This window comes from Podarcis tiliguerta (assembly GCF_965153285.1).
Source record: "Podarcis tiliguerta genome assembly, chromosome: Z".
Lineage (NCBI taxonomy): Eukaryota > Metazoa > Chordata > Lepidosauria > Squamata > Lacertidae > Podarcis > Podarcis tiliguerta.
Window position 1 is genome coordinate 16469730 of NC_139553.1, and position 19132 is coordinate 16488861.

The following is a 19132-nucleotide window of genomic DNA, read 5'->3' on the forward strand; positions in this document are numbered from 1 at the left end:
AAAATTGTCTACCACAGGGGTCAGCAAACTTTTTCAGCAGGGGGCCGGTCCACTGTCCCTCAGACCTTGTGGGGGGGGGGCAGACTATATTTTGAAGAAAAAAAATGAACAAATTCCTATGCCCCACAAATAACTCAGAGATGCATTTGAAATAAAAACGTTCTACTCATGTAAAAACATGCTGATTCCCAGACCATCCATGGGCCGGATTTAGAAGGTGATTGGGCCGGTTCTGGCCCTGGCCTGGGCCTTAGTTTGCCTACCCATGGTCTATCACCTCAAGCATGTGGTCACCAATGCTGATGCATGCAGTGCTGGAGATGTCCTGTCCCAAGATATTGATCTTCATCACCTGTAGAGCTCCCCCAGAACACACTGCCAAGGCTGCATTGTCTGCAAACAACATCCCTCGGATGAGGACCTGCCATACTTTTGTCTTGGCATGGAGACATGGCAGCTTGAACAGACCCCCATCACTCCTTGCATGGATGTCAACACCGTCTTCAGTCAAAGTGAAGGTGTATAAAAGCAACAGGGAGAAGAATATGCCAAAGAGAGTTGGGGCAAAAAGACAGCCCTGTTTTCCACTCCTCTTTATAGGGAAGGTGCCTGAGGATGAGCCGTCATATTGGACGGTGCCAGGCTTGTCCTTGTGGATGGACAGAATCATCTTATGGAGCTAAGGTGGGCATCCTATCTTGTTGAGCAGTATGAAGAGTCCTTCTTGACTGATGAGGTCAAGGGCCTTTGTGAGGTCTATGAAGGCGATGTACAAGGCGTATCTCTGCTCCCAGCATTTCTATTGCAGATGACACAGTGGGAAAATAGTGGTGGCTGTTGACCTCTGAGTGCTAAAGTCGCATTGTGACTTGGACTTCCTGCGAGTGGTAGTTGTTACAGTCATGGCGGTCACCTTTGTTCTTGTAGAGCAGGGTGGTCCAACGTTTCATACCAAGTGGGACGCAAGAGTACTTGGACATGAAACCTGTGGGCTGCACAGTGCTTTGTTGCATGTGGGTTGGGGGAGTGAGCCCAAAATTTGATGCCTTCTTGTTGCCTTCCCAAAGCTAGCTACTGATGTGCTGGGCTTTGGGAAGGCTGCATAAGTCTCTGGCAGGGTCCTAGAGCCCCTGCATCCCCTTCCCAAATCTGGGAAAGTGCTCACTAGACTTTGGGAAGGAGGAGGGAGAACCCTAGCCCTCATACCTCCTTCCCAAAGCCCGACACCTCTCTTACCTGGCTTTGGAAAGGCAAGCAGGAGGGCTGGGTGGGTGGGGGTCAAATGTTGCTGAGGGTTGCCAAATGTTGCTGAGGCCCTCTGGCCATACATTGGATCACTCTGTTGTAGAGGGTCACAATGCTGGAGTTGTGCGTGTTTTGTGGCATGAATCCTTGTTCCCCACACTGCAAGAAGAGGCTGTGGCGGTGTGTCATGAGGGAGGAATTGAATCTGGCTTTTGGCACTTCTGTTGGGATTCCATCCTGTCCTGGGCCTTTACCTGAAAGTTGGTGGTGCTCATCAAGGGAGCGGGGGACGACGATGACGACGACTTCCAGCTCTTCCAAAACAGGCAGAGTCTGGATACTGTTGAGTCCTGTGTCATGTTTTCCCATGAGTACAGTTTCTTGATAGTTCTCTGCCCATCGCTTCATCTGCTTTCTGTGGTCCGTGATGATCTCTCCACTTTTCCTGACTGTTGGGCCAAAGGCTTTCCTCATGCCTTCATACATTTTGTGAGTGCTGCTATTGCCAGCAGTGAGTTGAATGTTCTGACACAGCTTTAGCTAGTGGTCATTGGCACATCATCTGGCAATCTGCTGGGCATCACTTCTTGCCTTTCTTGGTGCAGCAAGCAAGGTCACAACAGCCTCACGTTTTGCAGTGATATCAGGCCGCACGTTCTTCATGCTGGCCTCAAATCAGTTGGGGATCTACTGCTCTCTTTTGCCAAAGGAGGACATAGCTGTGTTGTAGGTTACCTCTTTGATGTAGTTCCACCTTACTTTGACACTATCTCTGGGGCAGTTCAGTATGCCTTGTTGAATGGAATCAGATAGAAGTGTTCATAAAGTTCAGGTATGACTGTTCTGGCAGTGTTGATTCGAGGCTGCACTTTCTGCTTTGTGCTATCTATCCTCTTTGGCTGGAGATGAATCTTGCTCACTACCAGGGAGTGAACTGTGTAGCAATCAACATAGTGGGAGTGAATGATCGCCTAGTGACTATCAAGTCCAGCTGGTGCCAGTGGCCTTGACCTTGGACATATCCAGGACATTCAGTGTTTTGCCTTGATAGAGAAGATAGTGTTTGTGACGCAGAGGCTGTGATTCAAGCACTGCTCAAGCAGTCTTTGTCTGTTCTTGTTCATGTGCCAATACAAAAGTGACTTATGTAGTTGCCCCATTTGTGATGATCGCCCCCAACTCTGGCATTGAAACCTCCCAGCAGAAATAGGCGTTCATAGCCTGAGACCCTCCTGACAGCCTAGTCTAGTTCCTTGTAGAACTTGTCCTAGGTTTGTATGTCAGAGCACACAGTGGAAACATAGACACTCAAGATGTTAACCGGATTGGAGGTGGTTGAGAGGCGGAGGGAAAGCAAGTATTCTGAGCCCTCAGTTGGCAGTTCTATCACTGACAGAAGTGAGTTCTTCATTGTGAAGCCTACATGGTTCTTCTGGATGTCCCCCTTGCCAGAAAAAGGTGTAGATTTTCTCTTGGAGGCAGCCACTTGAAGTGAGTCTGGTCTCCTTCAAAGTGGCAACATCATTGTTGAACATTTTTAGCTCATTGTTGTTGATCTGCAGGAGGACAAGCCAGGACGTATGGTCCTGACATTACAGCTTGCTATGTGCAAGAGGTTTGTTTATTTTCTTTTCTGCCTGGTGCATGCACCCATTGAAGCAGGTGGACAGTGGCAGCTCAGCCATTTATTGTCCAAGGGCTGCCTGGTTTAAGACGGGTAGTAGCTGATCAGTAAGTCATGATTATCTCTCCATCGGAGGCAACCTGTAGCACATGTACCTTACAGCAATCAGGTTGGGCTTATAACCCATAACTGCTGCGTCCAGCACTGTTTTCGCTGCACTAGGAGCACCAAAGTAATCTCTCCAGAGCGCAAGCTTGGAACATGTATATGGCAGTCCTGGGTGGCCCAGACAACACAATATCCCTCTCTGCCTTGCTGATGTGGTCCATTGGAAAGCAGAGCAGTACATTGGGCACTAGCTTGGGTGCTGGAGTTCTTACTGTTTTGCAAGGACTGTCGGGGGGGGGGGGAGGGGACGCTAAAAGGATAAAAGGGAAAGTTTATGATTCAGCTTGGGAGTGGGAAGATACTTTCACTTTTGGGCTGAACTAAGAAACTGCAGGTGTGACCTTGAACAGATCAAAAGAAAAGCATTTAATTGTGGGGAAACTTTCTGGCCACTGTGAGAATAGGTTGCTGGACTGAATTGGCCACTGACCAGATCTAGCAGACAGGCTCTTTTTATGTTCTTATGTCTTTGATTCAAAACCTGCAATTTCTCTTTGCTGGCAGACACCATGATCAGAGCATCTTCAGCAAGGAGGGGTGTGTGTGTGAGAGAGAGGGGGGGGAGAGGGAGGGAGGGAGGGAAGGGTGCCCTTTTTAGGTATTTCCTAATCTGTTCAAAAGGCCATCAACTGAAAACAATGAGCCAATCTCCCTAACAAAAGGGACGCTCTGCAACTTTGCAGAAATGGTTGAGCCAGCCTGCAGCAGAACTTTTGGATCCTTTCACACTCTCTTGCTCATCCCTCAAAAGTTCTAAACTTTTGATGTGTAGATGGACTTGGGGATGGGATAGAACTGATCCCTTCCCACGCCAAGAAAATGTAAAAAAATGTTAAATTGAACAATAATTTGTACTGTGGCAATTCTTTGTTTCTTTATTTTTTTTAAAAAAATTAGTGGACCCTGTTTTCTAAGGCTCTGAAGTAGCTAAGGCAGGGCGGGGAAACTTGTTGTTGTTGTTGTTGCATTCTCCAAGGAGATCAAGCTGGCATGCATGGTACTCTCGCTCCTCATTTAATCCCTAAAACAGCCTTGTGAGGTAGGTTAGGCTGAGAGGCAGAGACTGGCCCAAGTCTGCTTTCCAGGCTTCTTCAGCTCCTTCGTCTCTATCCTTTTTTCCCTTTTGCGTCATGTCTTTTCAGTTTACAACCCCACGGGCGGGTACTCTGCACTTGATTTGAATGGATCTAGTGAGCAACTTACGGGCTGTGTGTGTGTGGGGGGGGTGCTTTTTCAAGGAAGTGATTTTGGTGCTAAATAGGTTTTTTGGGAAACCATCACAAAGTGATCAGCTGGAACTGTTTTAGGTGTAAATGCTAGCACTACCATGGAACAGCTTGCTCGTTCCTAAAACACTAATTCAGATTCTAAAATGCTGCACTAGCAAAAGATCCATCATGCTGGCCCTCTAGATGCCCACTCCCCTACCCCTGTTTTTAAACTGTTATTCAACAACAACAACAACAACAACAAAACGATGACAATAAGCCACAAAGATCTGAACAATCCAGTGCAGGCTGGTCCATTAGGGCAGTATGGTGTAGTGCTTAAAGTGCCAGAATAGGACCTGGGAGTCCAGGGTTCACATCCTCACTTGGTGATGAAGATCATTGGGTGACCTTGGGCCAGCCTCTGCTCCTCAGCCTAACCAACCTTACAGGGTTGTTGTATGGATTAACTGAGGAAGGTGAGAACCATGTGTGCTACCTTGAGCTCCTTGGAGAAAAATTGTGTGATATAAATGCAGTAAGGTAAAGGGACCCCTGACCATTAGGTCCAGTCGTGGATGACTCTGGGGTTGCGGTGCTCATCTTGCTTTATTGGCCGAGGGAGCTGGCGTACAGCTTCCGAGTCATGTCGCCAGCATGACTAAGCCGCTTCTGATGAACCAAAGAAGCGCATGGAAATGCAGTTTACCTTCCCGCCGGAGTGGTACCTATTTATCTACTTGCACTTTGACGTGCTTTCGAACTGCTAGGTTGGCAGGAGCTGGGACCAAGCAACGGGAGCTTACCCCATTGTGGGGATTCGAACCTCTGACCTTCTGATTGGCAAGCCCTAGGCTCTGTGGTTTAACCCACAGCGCCACCTGTGTCCCATAAATGCAGTAGTGAAGGATAAATAAATATAAATAAGATCCGTTTACCCTCAGCCAGCCTCCACCTTCCTACCTCCTTATTTACAAGCAATCTAGGGCATTGCAATGGATTCAGTTTCCTGCTCCTCCTCCATCTCAGGGCTGTCGCTTGCAGAAAACCTATGAGACAAAACTGGAATTAATTAGCTCCAGTGGTGGATCTTTATGCTCCGGCACCGGGGGGGGGGGGCAGGTGGGGCGGGGCAGAGACCAGGTGGGGGTGTGGCATGGTGTGCGTCCTGGGGGTGTGGTGTGCCACCCATAGGGGTGTGGTGCCCAGCGCTGGGGGGGGGGGGGAGCCGCGATGGCACCCTGCTCCCCCCGCACGCCTCTTCCTCCGCCAGTGGTTAGCTCTTCCACTCATTGGCTCCATCCACCACTGGCTCTGGCATCAGTGGCCCTTGGGCTTTCTGACTCCCACCACCAGCACCACCAATGGGCACCTGACTCCACTGGAAATAACCGATAGATTTCACTGTCCTGGTTTCGGAAGCAGTACTTATTCCAGTGAGTGTTGCATAAGGGAGAGACAGTGTGGCATAGGGATTAAAGTACCGGCCTAGGACCTGGGAGACCAGGGTTCAAATCCCCAGTTTGACACGGCATTCACTGGGTGTGACCTTGGGCAGGTTGCTTCCTTTCAGCCAAACCTACCTTACAAGCTTGTTGTGAAGAGGGGGAGAACCACCTTGGAGAAAAAGGTGGGATAGAAATGTATCAAACGAACGAAAGAAAACGAATGAATAGGAAAACAATATGAAGGGGTTTTTCTGATCACCAAATTTGATGCCTAGAAATGGGTAAATGAGTGTGATCTTCACTTGGAGATGTAAAAGAAGTAAAATCCCACCAAAATGTTGCAGAATGAACCTCTACATGTTGGGCTAAAGCCCCAAACAGCATAATCAGTGGGATGGGGAGATGGGAAACATAGATCCAGGATCAGTTGGAAGATTGCAGATTAGCCAATTTTGCTCTGAGTTGCAAATAATGCTTCTTTGGTGGTATCAGAGTCTTGTGAAATGCTCTGCCAACAGAGGATTGAGCGGGTGCCTTCTGTTTTAACGCTTAAACACCTCTGAAAACTTTTCTATTCTTTTAGGCTAATACAGGCAATGAAAAGAATACATATTTCCAGAATACACTGGTGCCTCGCAAGACGAAAAGAATCCATTCCGCGAGTCTTTTCGTCTTGCGGTTTTTTCGTCTTGCGAAGCAAGCCCATTGGTGGATTAGTGCTATTAGCGCTATTGGCTAAAAAAGGGCTAAAAACGGCTTTTTAAGCCTTGGGGGATTAGCGGTTTTTCTGCTAAAATGCTTTTAGCAGCTTAGCGATTCAGAAAAAGGGGTTTTGGAGCAAAAAAAACCCTCAAAATTTTTCGTCAGTTTTCGTCTTGCGAAGCAAGCCCATAGGGAAATTCGTCTTGCGAAGTGCCTCTGCAGACGGAAAACCCTTTCGTCTTGCGGGTTTTCCGTCTTGCGAGGCATTCGTCTTGCGGGGCACCACTGTAGCTGATTTCTGATTTTAGAATGTTATATGTTTTTTACTGTATGGTTTTAGGTATGACTGTTGGAAAACTGTCAATTTTTAAATTTATGAATAGAGCTGTAGAAATATGTTTATAAATAAAAAGACATGACGAACTTAGGTTCATTAATATATGTGGGTATATTCTGAATAGGCCTTGGGTCATATCATACATTTAAATCACATTCTCTCCTCCAATAACAATACTGGGAACTAGCTTGATAAGAGTGCTGGGAATAGTAGCACTGTTAAGGGTATGCAGTTTCCAGGATTCTTTGGGGTGAAGAATGTGCTTTAAATGTGTAGTGTGTGTACAGCCTGAGTAGATCTAATATATTGGATTTGAGGTGGAATTTTTATTTCAAATTTCTAGGTGCCACTCTGCATAGAGCTCTCTCTCTGTGTAAATGTGTGTGTGTATGTAATATTTTCAAAGTGCCAACTTCAAATGGGAATCTCCTCACTCCTCCCAATTATTTTTTTTAATATTCTGTTTATGAACCACTTCCTTTAAAATACCATGAATCAATTTCACAGTAAAAAAAACAAAAAACTCCAACAAGGAAAAAAATCACACCTCTGTATGTAAAACCAATTTCAATGGTATCTCGGGTTAAGAACTTAATTCATTCTGGAGGTCCATTCTTAACCTGAAACTGTTCGGTACCACTTTAGCTAATGGGGCCTCCCACTGTCGCCACGCCACCGCCACACAATTTCTGTTCTCATCCTGAAGCAAAGTTCTTAACCCGAGGTACTATTTCTGGGTTAGTGGAGTCTGTAACCTGAAGCGTCTGTAACCCGAGGTACCACTGTACAAACAATTTATGAAACCTTTGTTTGCACAAGCAGGTACAACCTGATGGGAGTGGTTCAGTTTCTTGTGAGTGGCAAAAATAGTTTTGTAACACACAGAGTGGTCCTCTATGTACCAGCTACCAAATAATAATACAGTCGTACCTCGGTTCTGAAACACCTTGGTACTCGTAAGCTCCTGCAGCCAATCGGAAGCCACACCTTGGTTTTTGAACAGTTTTGGGAGTTGAACGGACTCCGGGAATGGATTAAGTTCGAGAACCAAGGTACCACTGTAATTGAAGAAGAAATCACTACATGTTGTTTTGGAGGTTTAACCTGACATCAAGCTAGATTTAAACTTGTTGGAGCCACTGTTGTCTTCTGTCTCTTACATCATGGATATTGGCTTATATTACGGATCATAGAACTGTACAGTTGGAAGGGACTGCAAGGGCCATCTAGCCAACCCCCTGCAATTCAAGACTCTCACTATTGATTGCTAATGCTAGGCCAGGCGCCATCCACAGACAGCAACTAGAACTGACTGCCCAGTCTGAGAGATGCCAAACTGTCCTCTCTTTTATGGGCTTCTGTGCCCAGTTCCACAAATGGGCCAGCCCTGCAGGGATGCCCTGCCAAGGCTGCCCTTTCAGCTAAACATCTGGATCATAAAAGCCACTCCCATTCCCAACCTTAACCCTGCCCAGAGGGTGGGTGGGTTTGCCTTGGGTCCCCTCTCAACTTCTGGCAGTGGAGCCAGGATGTGGGAGAGGAACAAAATAGGAAGGAGGAGTTCTGGGATCCTTCCAGGGGGTCAGAAGGTGCTGTGGTTGTCACCAGAGGTGCCCTGGCTGGGTCCCACCCCCCTAACTGGCAGCTGATATGCACCCTGGGAGGCCCTGGTTCAGAAAGTGGGTGTCGTAGTGGAGGTCAGAGGCTTGGGTAGTGGTAGCTATACCCCACTGTGCAACCATCTCCTTGAACCCATCTGAGCCAAGTGTGGGCATGTTCTGTATTACAGTGGTACCTCGGGTTAAGAACTTAATTTGTTCTGGAGGTCCATTCTTAACCTGAAACTGTTCTTAACCTGAAGCACCATTTTAGCTAATGGGGCCTCCTGCTGCCGCTGCTCTGCCACCACGTGATTTCTGTTCTCATCCTGAAGCAAAGTTCTTTACCCGAGGAAATATTTCTGGGTTAGCGGAGTCTGTAACCTGAAGCGTATGTAACCTGAAGCATCTGTAACCCGAGGTACCACTGTGTTATATTAATACTATTGCTTCAAGTCTGTCATGGCCTTTGGTTAGAACAATAAACTTACGATAAATATATGATTAAAAGCTATCCCATATATGAAAAACAAAACCTCAAAACAATTTCAAATCCAGTACATATACAGGCTGGCATAAGGATCTCGGCTTAAGTCTTGCTGAAAAGAAAGGATAATTCATATTTAAGAACTTTTTGATACTTTGCAATATTTCCCTTGGCCATTTAATTAAACAACAATTTATTCATTCATGGAGCTGTGTGCCCATGGGCATAGCCAGGATTTTTTTGGGGGGGGGGCAGGCTTTATATTGAGGAGGGGCAGACCCAAGTTATCTGTGATGCAATTGGTTATTTTTATTTATTTACTTGATTTGGGGAGTTGCCCCCCCCAGCCTACGACAATGTGTGTGGGTTTTGTTACAACCCAACCCAAGCTATTGTCTACCCTGAAATAAAACCCACTACATTTGGGCAGGCCCGTTCCAAAGACAGCTGTGTGGATTAGCGTAGTGATTGGAGTCTTGGGCTAGCACATCGGAGATCAGGGTTCAAATCCTCCCACTCAGCAACATGAAACTCAACGGATGTTGACCTTGAGCCACTTCCTCTCAGCCTAGCCTTCCTCAAGGGGCTGTGGCAATGATCAAATGGAGGGGAGGAGAAGAGCCACCACAGAGCTGGTTGGAGGAAAAGTGGGGTATAAACCATACAGTAATGAAAATGAATGGTGGTCTGCAGTCTGGTCTCAGGCATGTTTACCTCCAGAGTAAGTTTACTTCGGATGTTTACTCCGAAGTAAATATGAAGAAGATCGTAGGCATGCAACCCGGTGTGAAAAAAGAAAGATCCACGGATAATTCAGTGTGGCTTAAGTCTGCAGAAGGGATCACAGCCTTAACAGCGCAAATATACCTACCCAAACCAGCCCATGGGGTGTTAAAAATCGCGGGAGAAGAAGGGTTAAGAAGCCTGCCTGCCTCGCTCCTTCCCTTTTTAATGGGAAATGCAGCTGTTTCTCCTCCTCTCTTTCTCTCCCCCCCACCCCGTCTTCTAATTTCGATCCTGCTGGAGATAATGATGAGCCGCGGGGGTGGGGGGGGGAGAGGAAGGGGTGCAATTAAATTGCACGGCGTTGCAACGCATGAGCCCTCTCGGCGCCCCTTCTCCGACGCCCCCCGCCCCCAAAGGAGGCGCTCCCCTCTAGGGGTGAACTTTAAAAACGCGCGCGCACGCACACACACGTGTAAATAATACTAATAATGACGGCGACCACAACTGCAAGCAAAATAATAATAATGATAAATAAGAGACTACAATTGTCATGATAATATAAATAATAATAAATGATAGACGACAATTCTCAGCAAATTGATATTAATTAGCAATAGGCTGCAATTGCCAGCAAAATGATAATATACACTTGCCAGCAAAATAATAATAACAGACTACAATTCCCAACAGCGTAATAAAAGCAGAATCATAGAATAGATTACAATTGGCAGCAAAATAATAATAAACTACAATTATTATTAATAATAATAACTAGACTACAATTCCCATCATAATCAACATTAATAAAAGACTACAATTCCCAGCAAAATCACCCTCATCAATAAAAAACTACAATCCCCAGCGAGGGGGGTCTTTCTCCTCCGGGCTTGCCATAGCAAGCGAGCAGCAAGGCATGCTGGGAATTGCAGTTCCTTCGCCCCCACCCCTTTCCTCGCGACTGCCCGCGGGGAGTCTCTGCCCGTTCTCGGCGCCTCCCTTTTTACATCTGGAGCGTGGGGGGATCCGGCGGGAATGGGCAGGAGCCGCCGCGGGGGAGGAGGAAGCCAGCCGGGCTGGGCTTTGCACTTTGGGCCTTAGAGAATCCTGCGCGTCAGCCGAAGACGCTTTTCAGAGCAAGAAATGTGAGCTGTGAAAAAAGAAAGAAAAAAAGAAAGAAAGAACCCAAATTAATAAATCCCCCCTTTTTTTGGTTTGGTTGGTTCTGCCCTTGGGCGATCAATGAGCCTCCGGGAGGCTGCCGTAACCGCCTGCCTGCCTGCCTTCGCCCACGGAAAAAACTGCAAGAGATCCAGCCAAGAGGAAGAAGCTTTGGGAAGTGATGCAAGGAGGGATCGGACTTTTGGATCCCCCCCCCCCCCCCACAGAGCAGCTGCTTTGCATGCAGAAGGTCTCCTAGTTAGTAGCGAGGATTCTGAAGTAGCTGGACCAGTGGTCTGACTTGGTAAAAAGTAGCCCCCTCTGTTCCTGGGAGGTGCTTTGGCTTAGTGGTAGAGCACCTGCATTGCATGCAGAAGTTCCCAGGTCCAGCCCCCCTCCGGCCTTCCAAGCAAGGCCGGCGAAAAACTTCCTGAAACTCTGGAGAGTTACTTCTGGTCAGTGCGGCAGGACTGGGCTAAATGGAACAACAGCCTGGCTCCGTGGAAGGTAGGGTACCAGCTCTGCATGCAGAAGGTTGCCGACTCAGTCCCTGGCATTGGGGCTTCTGTGTGCAAAGTAGATGCTCTACCACTGAGCTGCTGCCCATTCCCTAAAAATAAAGCAAGATTCTAGTCCTCATGGTTCCGAATGTTGAACACAGGAAGCTGCCGTCCCCTGCATCTTGCTCAATACCACATGCACTCATTGGCAATAGCTCTCTAGGGCTTGAAAGTATTTCCCAGCTCTGCTTGGAGAGGCCCTTGGGTATCGAAATTGGGAACCTCTGCATGCAAAGCCAATGGCCTGCTGCTGAGCTGCATCCTTACCCTGATCACAGAGCAAGGCCTGCTTGTTTCATCCTCCACACCCCTTCTTCTTTACCTGGAAGAGCCTTAGAGGTGTGCTCAGAGCATCCCCTATTATTATTCCAAAAGCAGGCCCATCCCACGCAGTGTGTGCCCCTGCTGGTATGCAGAGGCCCTAGTTGGCTGCTCAGTTTCAGCTCTCTTGCACTGCAGGCTCCGGGGATGAAAGCACTCCTGGAACTAAGAACGGAAGCCAATCCTACGCTGCTTTTAAACAGACGGCCATCTGTCAGGGGTAATTCCTGCTTTGTAGGGGGTTGGACTAGATGCCTCTTGGGGTCCCTTCCCGCTCTACAATTCTATGATTATATGAAATACATTTCCTCCCAGGGAAGTGTGTGTATTCAACCTCTGTGCGGCCATGATGCTTTTAAAAGCATATTGCAAGCTGGTTCTTGCTTGGGAATAAGAGGAATTCTCCTGCATCAAGCCAATGGCCCATCTTGTCCAGCATCCTGTTCTCACTGTGGCCAACCAGATGTCTATTATGAGAAGCCTGCAAGCAGGAGCTGCTGGAGCGAGTTGCTTGATTGGAGCTGGCCTTGCAGTGACATGGCCCACCCTCATTGACATGTGGCCCTCAGAAGGGCAGGTGGCCCTCAGAAGGCTGACAAAAGTCCGCAGTCCATGAGTTATCAAAACTTTGGAAGATTCATTTTTGCATACCTGAAGCTGGAAGGAAATCATAGGATTGTAGAGTTCGAAGGTACCCCAAGGTCAATGAGTCTAGCCCCATGCAATGCAAGAATCACAACTAAAGAATCCCGGATAGATGGCCATCCAACTTCAAACCTCCAAGGAAGGAATCTCCACCACCTTCTAAGGGAGTCCGTTCCCCCGCTGAACAGCTCTTGCCCTTCAGAAAGTTCTTGCTAAAGCTTAGTTGGAATCTCCTTTCCTTGTCATTTGAATCCCTTGGTTTGGTTCCTACCTTCCAGAACAGCAGAAAACGAGCCTGCGCCTTCTTCCGAGGGAGTCCGTTCCATTGTCAAACAGCTTATAATTGGGGAGACAGGATGAGATTTTTATTTTGACATCCCTCTTTCAAAGGGCTGCCTGGCAGGACCCAGTCGCTGCCTTTTTCAAAGATGTGGGCTAGAACCTCCGACACAGATCACTGTGTAGAACATAACAAAATGTTGGTCGACTTTGCAAGGGAATCTAGCAGGAGTTCATGGAGTGGACCAGGGTATGTGTCTGTGTGGGTTACCAGCTGAAAGCAACTGGAGATGTGTGCCCTGGAGGCAAGGGGTTTAGTAGTAATAAGAATAAAAATAAAGTTCCTGTACAGATACATATTTTTTTGAATGCCCCCAAATTAAAAGAATAGCAGCTCCAATTCTCTCCCCCATCCCCGCAAAGGATTTCACCTCATTGCCCAAGTATAGCTGAAATGAAACAACTGATTTTGAAAGGGTGCTTGCCAATTATGTATAGTCTTAGGCACCACAAATGTAGAGTGGGTCCAGAAATCTACAGTGGTTCTGTTTGCTTGTTGGGCATTAATTTCCCTTAAATATTTAGACAAACAAAATTAGAGCTTCATTGCCAGTAGGAAGAGTTGCAACCTTAATCAATCTAGCATTCCCTCTGCTTCACAATATTCTTTTCTTAAATAAGTGACTTCACTTGCTTTATTTATTTATTTTTCTGGTGTCTGATTTTTCTGATTTTTTGGTTTCAAAATTAAAAAAAAACATAAAATCAAAAACACACATACAAAAGCAAATAAAAAACAAAAAGCAAGCTAAACAAATAAAACAAAAACCATTGAATGATTTTTTCCTGATTTTTGATTTTTCCGATTTCTGATTTCTGTGATTTGTGACTTTTTTATTTCAAAAATCAAAAAATCAAAAAGTCAGAAACACATACAAATAGCAAATAAAAAACAAAAAAAGCAAACAAGAAAGCAAACTAACCAAATAAAACAAAAAAATTTCACCTGCATTTTTTTAAAGATAGGAATAAAATGTTTCCAAGTATATGTGTCATGACATGAGCTAGCCTTTTCTTTTTTATCTAGTTGTTTACAAAATTGAAAGTAGGCATTTTGTTGGTCAATTTGTTCAGACGTGATTGTGTCTGAATGTCCAGTCTATGTAATAATATAAGCTGCATAAATCAGTATAATTTCTCCATCCCTTTTATTTCAAGAGTTGTCAGTCTTAAGAGATGAATGAATGCATCATTCATTCTTTCATCTCTTAGCATTGGAAATTTTTGACTTTGTACCACCCCAGTGCAACTGGAATGTTTGTGGAGGAAACTTTTGAGTCTCAAAAGTTCAGATATATGTTTTTTTTTAATCAGCTAAATAAATTGGGGGTGGGGGTAACTGGGACAAGTACCAAGGGAACTAGTGACAAAGATTTTTTTTTAAAAAAATTAAAATTAAAAGCATAACATTGAATCTGGAATAGAAACATTTTTAGACCTTGTTTTTGGAGGCAGTAATGTTCGAAAGCACGCCAAAAAGTGCAAGTAGATAAATAGGTACCGCTCCAGTGGGAAGGTAAACGGCGTTTCCATGCGCTGCGCTGGTTTCACCAGAAGCAGCTTAGTCAATCTGGCCACATGACCCGGAAGCTGTATGCCGGCTCCCTCGGCCAATAAAGCGAGATGAGTGCCGCAACCCCAGAGTCAGCCACGACTGGACCTAACGGTCAGGGGTCCCGTTACCTTTACCTTTTAATGTTTGTGAATACCAGTTGCTGGAAACCACAGGAGGGGAGAGGGCTGTTGTGTTCAGGTCCTGCTTGTGGGCTTCCCATTTGGGCACCTGGTTGGCCACTGTGAGAACAGGAGGCTGGGCTAGATGGGCCTCCTTTGTCCTGACCCAGCGGGTTCTTGCTTTCAAAACAAGCTCTTTCATTAACAGAAATGCTGTGTTTTCCTTCCCGTGCCCTCAATTTTATAAGGAAGTTAGAGCAACAAAAAGTGAGAGCTGCAACAAAATATTGCAGTGTGGAGTGTTATTCAGGTGTTCGGGTCAGCCAGCCACCCTCTCCCAGGATACTCCATTGCATTGTTGTTGCCCCCACCCTTTGTCAGTCAGCATTCTGGGGCCACTGAGCATGGATTATTGTTGTTGGTTTTGGTCCCCTTAGTTATACATCAGAAAGATAATTTGGTTTCCTCATAGTCTGCTAATAAATATCTCCATTTTATCTTTTCTTGGCTCCATTTCTCTTCCATAGCTATTGGTGCTCAACCCCTGCGTTTGGGCAGTTGTGAACGAAGTGAGTTCACTTTCAGATGTGAACAGATCCGAATTCTGCACCCATTCCTATTTGATCATAGAATAAAATTTGTTGCTGCTGTTGAAATGACCCCTGTAATGTAGCTTATCATATGATTTCCTCTCCTGGTTTCCTGGATTCTGGTCTCGTGCTCTCACAAAAAACCAACAACACACACTCACACACTCTTCTGACAGCCTTTCCTGCTGTGTAATACAGTGTGATGGTTTGCTCCAGGAGTCTCAGCTTGGTGTAGACATGGACGACACCCCAAAAGGAGCACTTCAAATATCTGATTGCTCCTGACAGGAACTCCACCCCCCCAGCTCTTGCACATGCTCTGAATCATATTAGAACCCACATCACTTCCATTTTGCTCTGGATTTTCCCAATAATGAGCTGTTGATAAAGAGCCCAGGAATAGAGAACACTAGCAAGGTAAGTCAGGAGTGAACTTTTAATCTGTGAACCGCTTTGTATTGGTCATGATTGTTTTATGGGAATATGCAAGTAAACTTCCTAAACTCCTTAAATATACTAAGGGAAGCTGCCCGCCATTGTTCAAGGATGTGTGTGCACTTGTGAAGAGATCCATGACTTGGAGCACGGAAGGCAGATTGGGAGTATGTGGGTAAAAATCATAGGGGAGAAACAGCAGGGATCTTACTGTGGGTGTCTGCTAAAGACCACCAAGCCAGACTGAAGACTTGGGTGATGCTTTCCTAGAGCAGATTACTAAACATTCAAAAAGGAGAGCTACAGTAGAGATGGGCAACTTCAACTGCCATGGTATCTGCTGGGACTGTAAGGTCCAACAAATTCCTCCAATCCCTTGCTGAAAATTTCATTTCCCAGAAGGGGATAATCGTATCTTGGACCTGGTCCTCAACAGGGGGAAAGAACTGATTGACTGAACCGGGAAACCTGGGAGGACGTGATTGTGAGTTCCTGGGTTTCATGATTACAGAGGCAAGGGAAAACTGAGTAGTCAAACATGCACATTTGAGTTTAAGAAGGCTGATTTCAAAAAGCTTAAGGAGCTACTGGGTGAGATTCCACGGTCAGAAAAACTTTTTTTATTATTATAAAGGAGTTCAAGATGGATGCTAGTTTCTTAAGGGGATGGGCTGCTCAAGACATGGACCAAGCACTTCCACCCGATTTCCCAAATTATACCAACAACACAGAGCTACAATTTAGCATCACTTACCCTCTGTGGCATCTATTCTTGCATGTGTGGCCATGCCTAGGAACTCCCTCCATATTGATATTACTGTACTGTTGATTTCGATGCCTTCTAAAACACATTTGTTCGGGCAAGTCTACCCAGATGTGTAATTCTATTGTGCACATTGTTTTTTAAAAATATATTGAATTTATCTGTGTTTTCATAATTTTATTGTTTTTAAATTCTGCTTTTTGCTGTATTTAAACGAGCATTTTATACCATTTCACGTAGAGATTTTAAACAGTATATAAAGCTATACAAATAAAAAAATTAAATAATTTGTGAGCAATGGAAATAATAAGAACATAAGAGCCCTGGTGGATCAGGCCTGTGGCCCATCTAGTTCAACATCATGGAGAAAAAGGCTATTTATGGCTACTAGCCATGATGGCTATGCTCTTCCCACAGTGGAGAGAGGCAGAAATGCTTCTTGGATAGCAGTTGCTAGAAAAAGCAGGAGTGGAGAGGGCTCTTGTGCTTGGATCCTGCTTGAGGGTTGGCCACTGTGAGAATAGGATGCTGGACTCAGTGCTGGATTTACGTATAAGTTAAACAAGCTATAGCTTAGGGCCCCACTCTCTTGCTCTCCCCCCCCCCCCACAATTTACTACTTCTTAATTGTATTTCAGTTCAACAATTACTTTGATAAAATACATATTTTGTTATGCTAACTGCCTCTCATCTCAAGACGGGGCTCCACCCATTTACTGACTAGCACATTCTTTGGGTGTTAATATTCTGGTTTAATATCCCAGACCATTACTAGGTTCTGTTCTCCTAAAGACCAACAAGCTATCACCAAGCTTGCCTAGCTGTATCTTTTGGGCTTCAGAATTTGGCACAGTTTAACTTCCCAAACCTTGATTAATTCTATTTTTATTGAATCCAGGGATTTATGGTGTATGGCACCCTACAAACACATAACAGTGGTTTTCAAAGTAACGGGGGGGGGGGGGAATGGAATCAATCTTTTTTTTCTTTTTATGGCCCCTGGTTCATGGAACCTTCCAAACCAGAAGTAGTTTTATGCCATGTGAAAGATCACTTAAGATGTGGAACTCGGAAGATGTGGAAGATGGAATAACGTGTTGTTTGAAAGCATCCTAAGAAAACGTCAAAACACACGAAGAGTGGAATGTGCATGTTTTCAATTATTTCCCCCAACCATTATGACCTTAAAGCTAAAAGGACTAAAAAACCTATGTAAAATAATTAACTTGAAGATGAACTGGAAATTGTTCAGAGCTCCTCCCCAAAACAAACTTAATTCATGTCCCAGTCACTCCACAATTACTGGAATTGGTTTTAGGTATCATTCAGAGATTTACAAACTAATTTGGTGAACTTTGTTAAACTGATCTACAGTTCATTCCATGCACTGCTGTGTCCTACTTTACAAGGCTGCTGTGTAAATTCCAAAGGCAATCTAGCAGAATATGATATGAACTATCTGAATAAATGGGAGGCTCGCTGCATGGGATCATGGCCGCTTCTGGAAGGGAAATAGCAAACATTTCATTTCTGAGAGCACAGACTCCTGGGCATTTGAGCATCCACAATGCTGGTCAGTATGCTGGCCTCTTGCAGAAGACACGTCCCTGATTTCTGTGGATCCCATGGCGTGAACCAAGTCAGTTCCTCTGAAACTACCTTTTTAGAGTTTCCTATAAGCCACCAGCCACTTATCCAGAAGGATAGATTTCTGAATGGGGCTTCAGTGGGGGGTGGGGAGGGGAAGTGTGGAATAAAAGGTGTTGTGATCCTTTTGAATGACACCTTACAATCGTGACCCATGTGCCGCTGGGGACTGAGCGCTGCCTGTGTGAAATACACCTTTGCAAGACTGAAAATTCTGGTGTGTGTGTGTGTTTTAAGTATTAATATATATGGGGGGTGTTGACTGGGGAGGACATTGCGGTCATCCGTGGCACTGTCCCCCCTTAGGCTGAAAAAGTCCCTGGCAATAGCTTTTTTTCACTTGCCTGCAGCTGATGGGTGAATGTCCCAGTGACCACTGGAGGTCACTTTTTCAATAATATAGTTCAATCCAACTTTATTTGAGCGAATATCTTTTCATGCCGTAGTGTCTCTCATAAGCCGCCAGGCACAGGGAGAGGAAGAGAGGGAGAGAAAGGGGGAGAGGGGGAGAGAAGCAGCAGTAGGAAGATGAACAAATAATAGCAGAGGAAAGGAGGAATGAACACTTGGCCAAACCGGAATAAATGGCGAAATACAGTATGTTGCTTATGGGAGAGGAAAGATAAAGGTTTGGAAAAATTGTTGCATCAGACCTGACTCATGCAATGTTCTCTGAAAATGTTCCTAAAGGATTGCATCTTATGCTAAATAGGCTATGTTGAAAGTCTCCAGGTGGACCAGGGACCCTGATTGCTGCGTTTCTTGTCATTGCAGGGATCACACAACAGGGGAGAGCTACTCTTCCAAAACTGTGTGCCAGGCCAAGGAAGGCTAAAGTGATGTTGATGAATAGCCAATTTTGCCACAAGAAATAAATACACGTATTAAAAATGTTAGTTTTAGATAAGTGTGCCTGGTTGTGTCTCTGCTTCACTAACCTCAACCCTGCCATGTTGGAATCCCTTGCAGACGACCGCAGTGCCTGGGGAGAGGCAGTCAAGCTGTGTATCCATAGCAGTGATCAAATGAGAAAAGACTGCTGAGAGGAGTGCAGAGAGAAGAAATGCCATGGTGTATCTGCATATGCACAACCGGACAAATTCATCTGCCCCAGCTGCAACAAAACATGTCTTTCCCATATTGGCCTACAACCACAGTGGGCGCTGCAACCTTCCAACAGTTTGACCTCACCCCCAAAGGCACACTCCTCCATTGTCTCCCGAGACACATAGATGTTAACAGCCTAATTGTGTCTCTGCATGAGTAACAGCTCTGGGTTTATATTCACCCTCTCAATCCACATCTCTACTGTTGCTAGAGTGTTCATTTCTGAGAGCGATAGGATTGCTTATTGCCAGAGGAAGCTGCTATGTATCTCTGCACAAGATGATGTTGCTTATGCATTTCCCATCTTTCAGTCAGTTTCTGCTGGGGTGGGCAAGTTGTTGTGTTATAGG

The 19132-nt window shown here is 45.5% G+C and overlaps 1 long non-coding RNA gene across 1 annotated transcript; it reads left to right on the plus strand.

Annotated features, from left to right (window-relative positions):
* Positions 1 to 10271: 10271 nt before the first annotated feature.
* On the plus strand, positions 10272 to 18582 carry LOC310669729. The gene is made up of 2 exons (XR_014507329.1): positions 10272 to 10685; positions 18450 to 18582. It is a non-coding gene; the product is annotated as an uncharacterized lncRNA (long non-coding RNA).
* Positions 18583 to 19132: the final 550 nt, after the last annotated feature.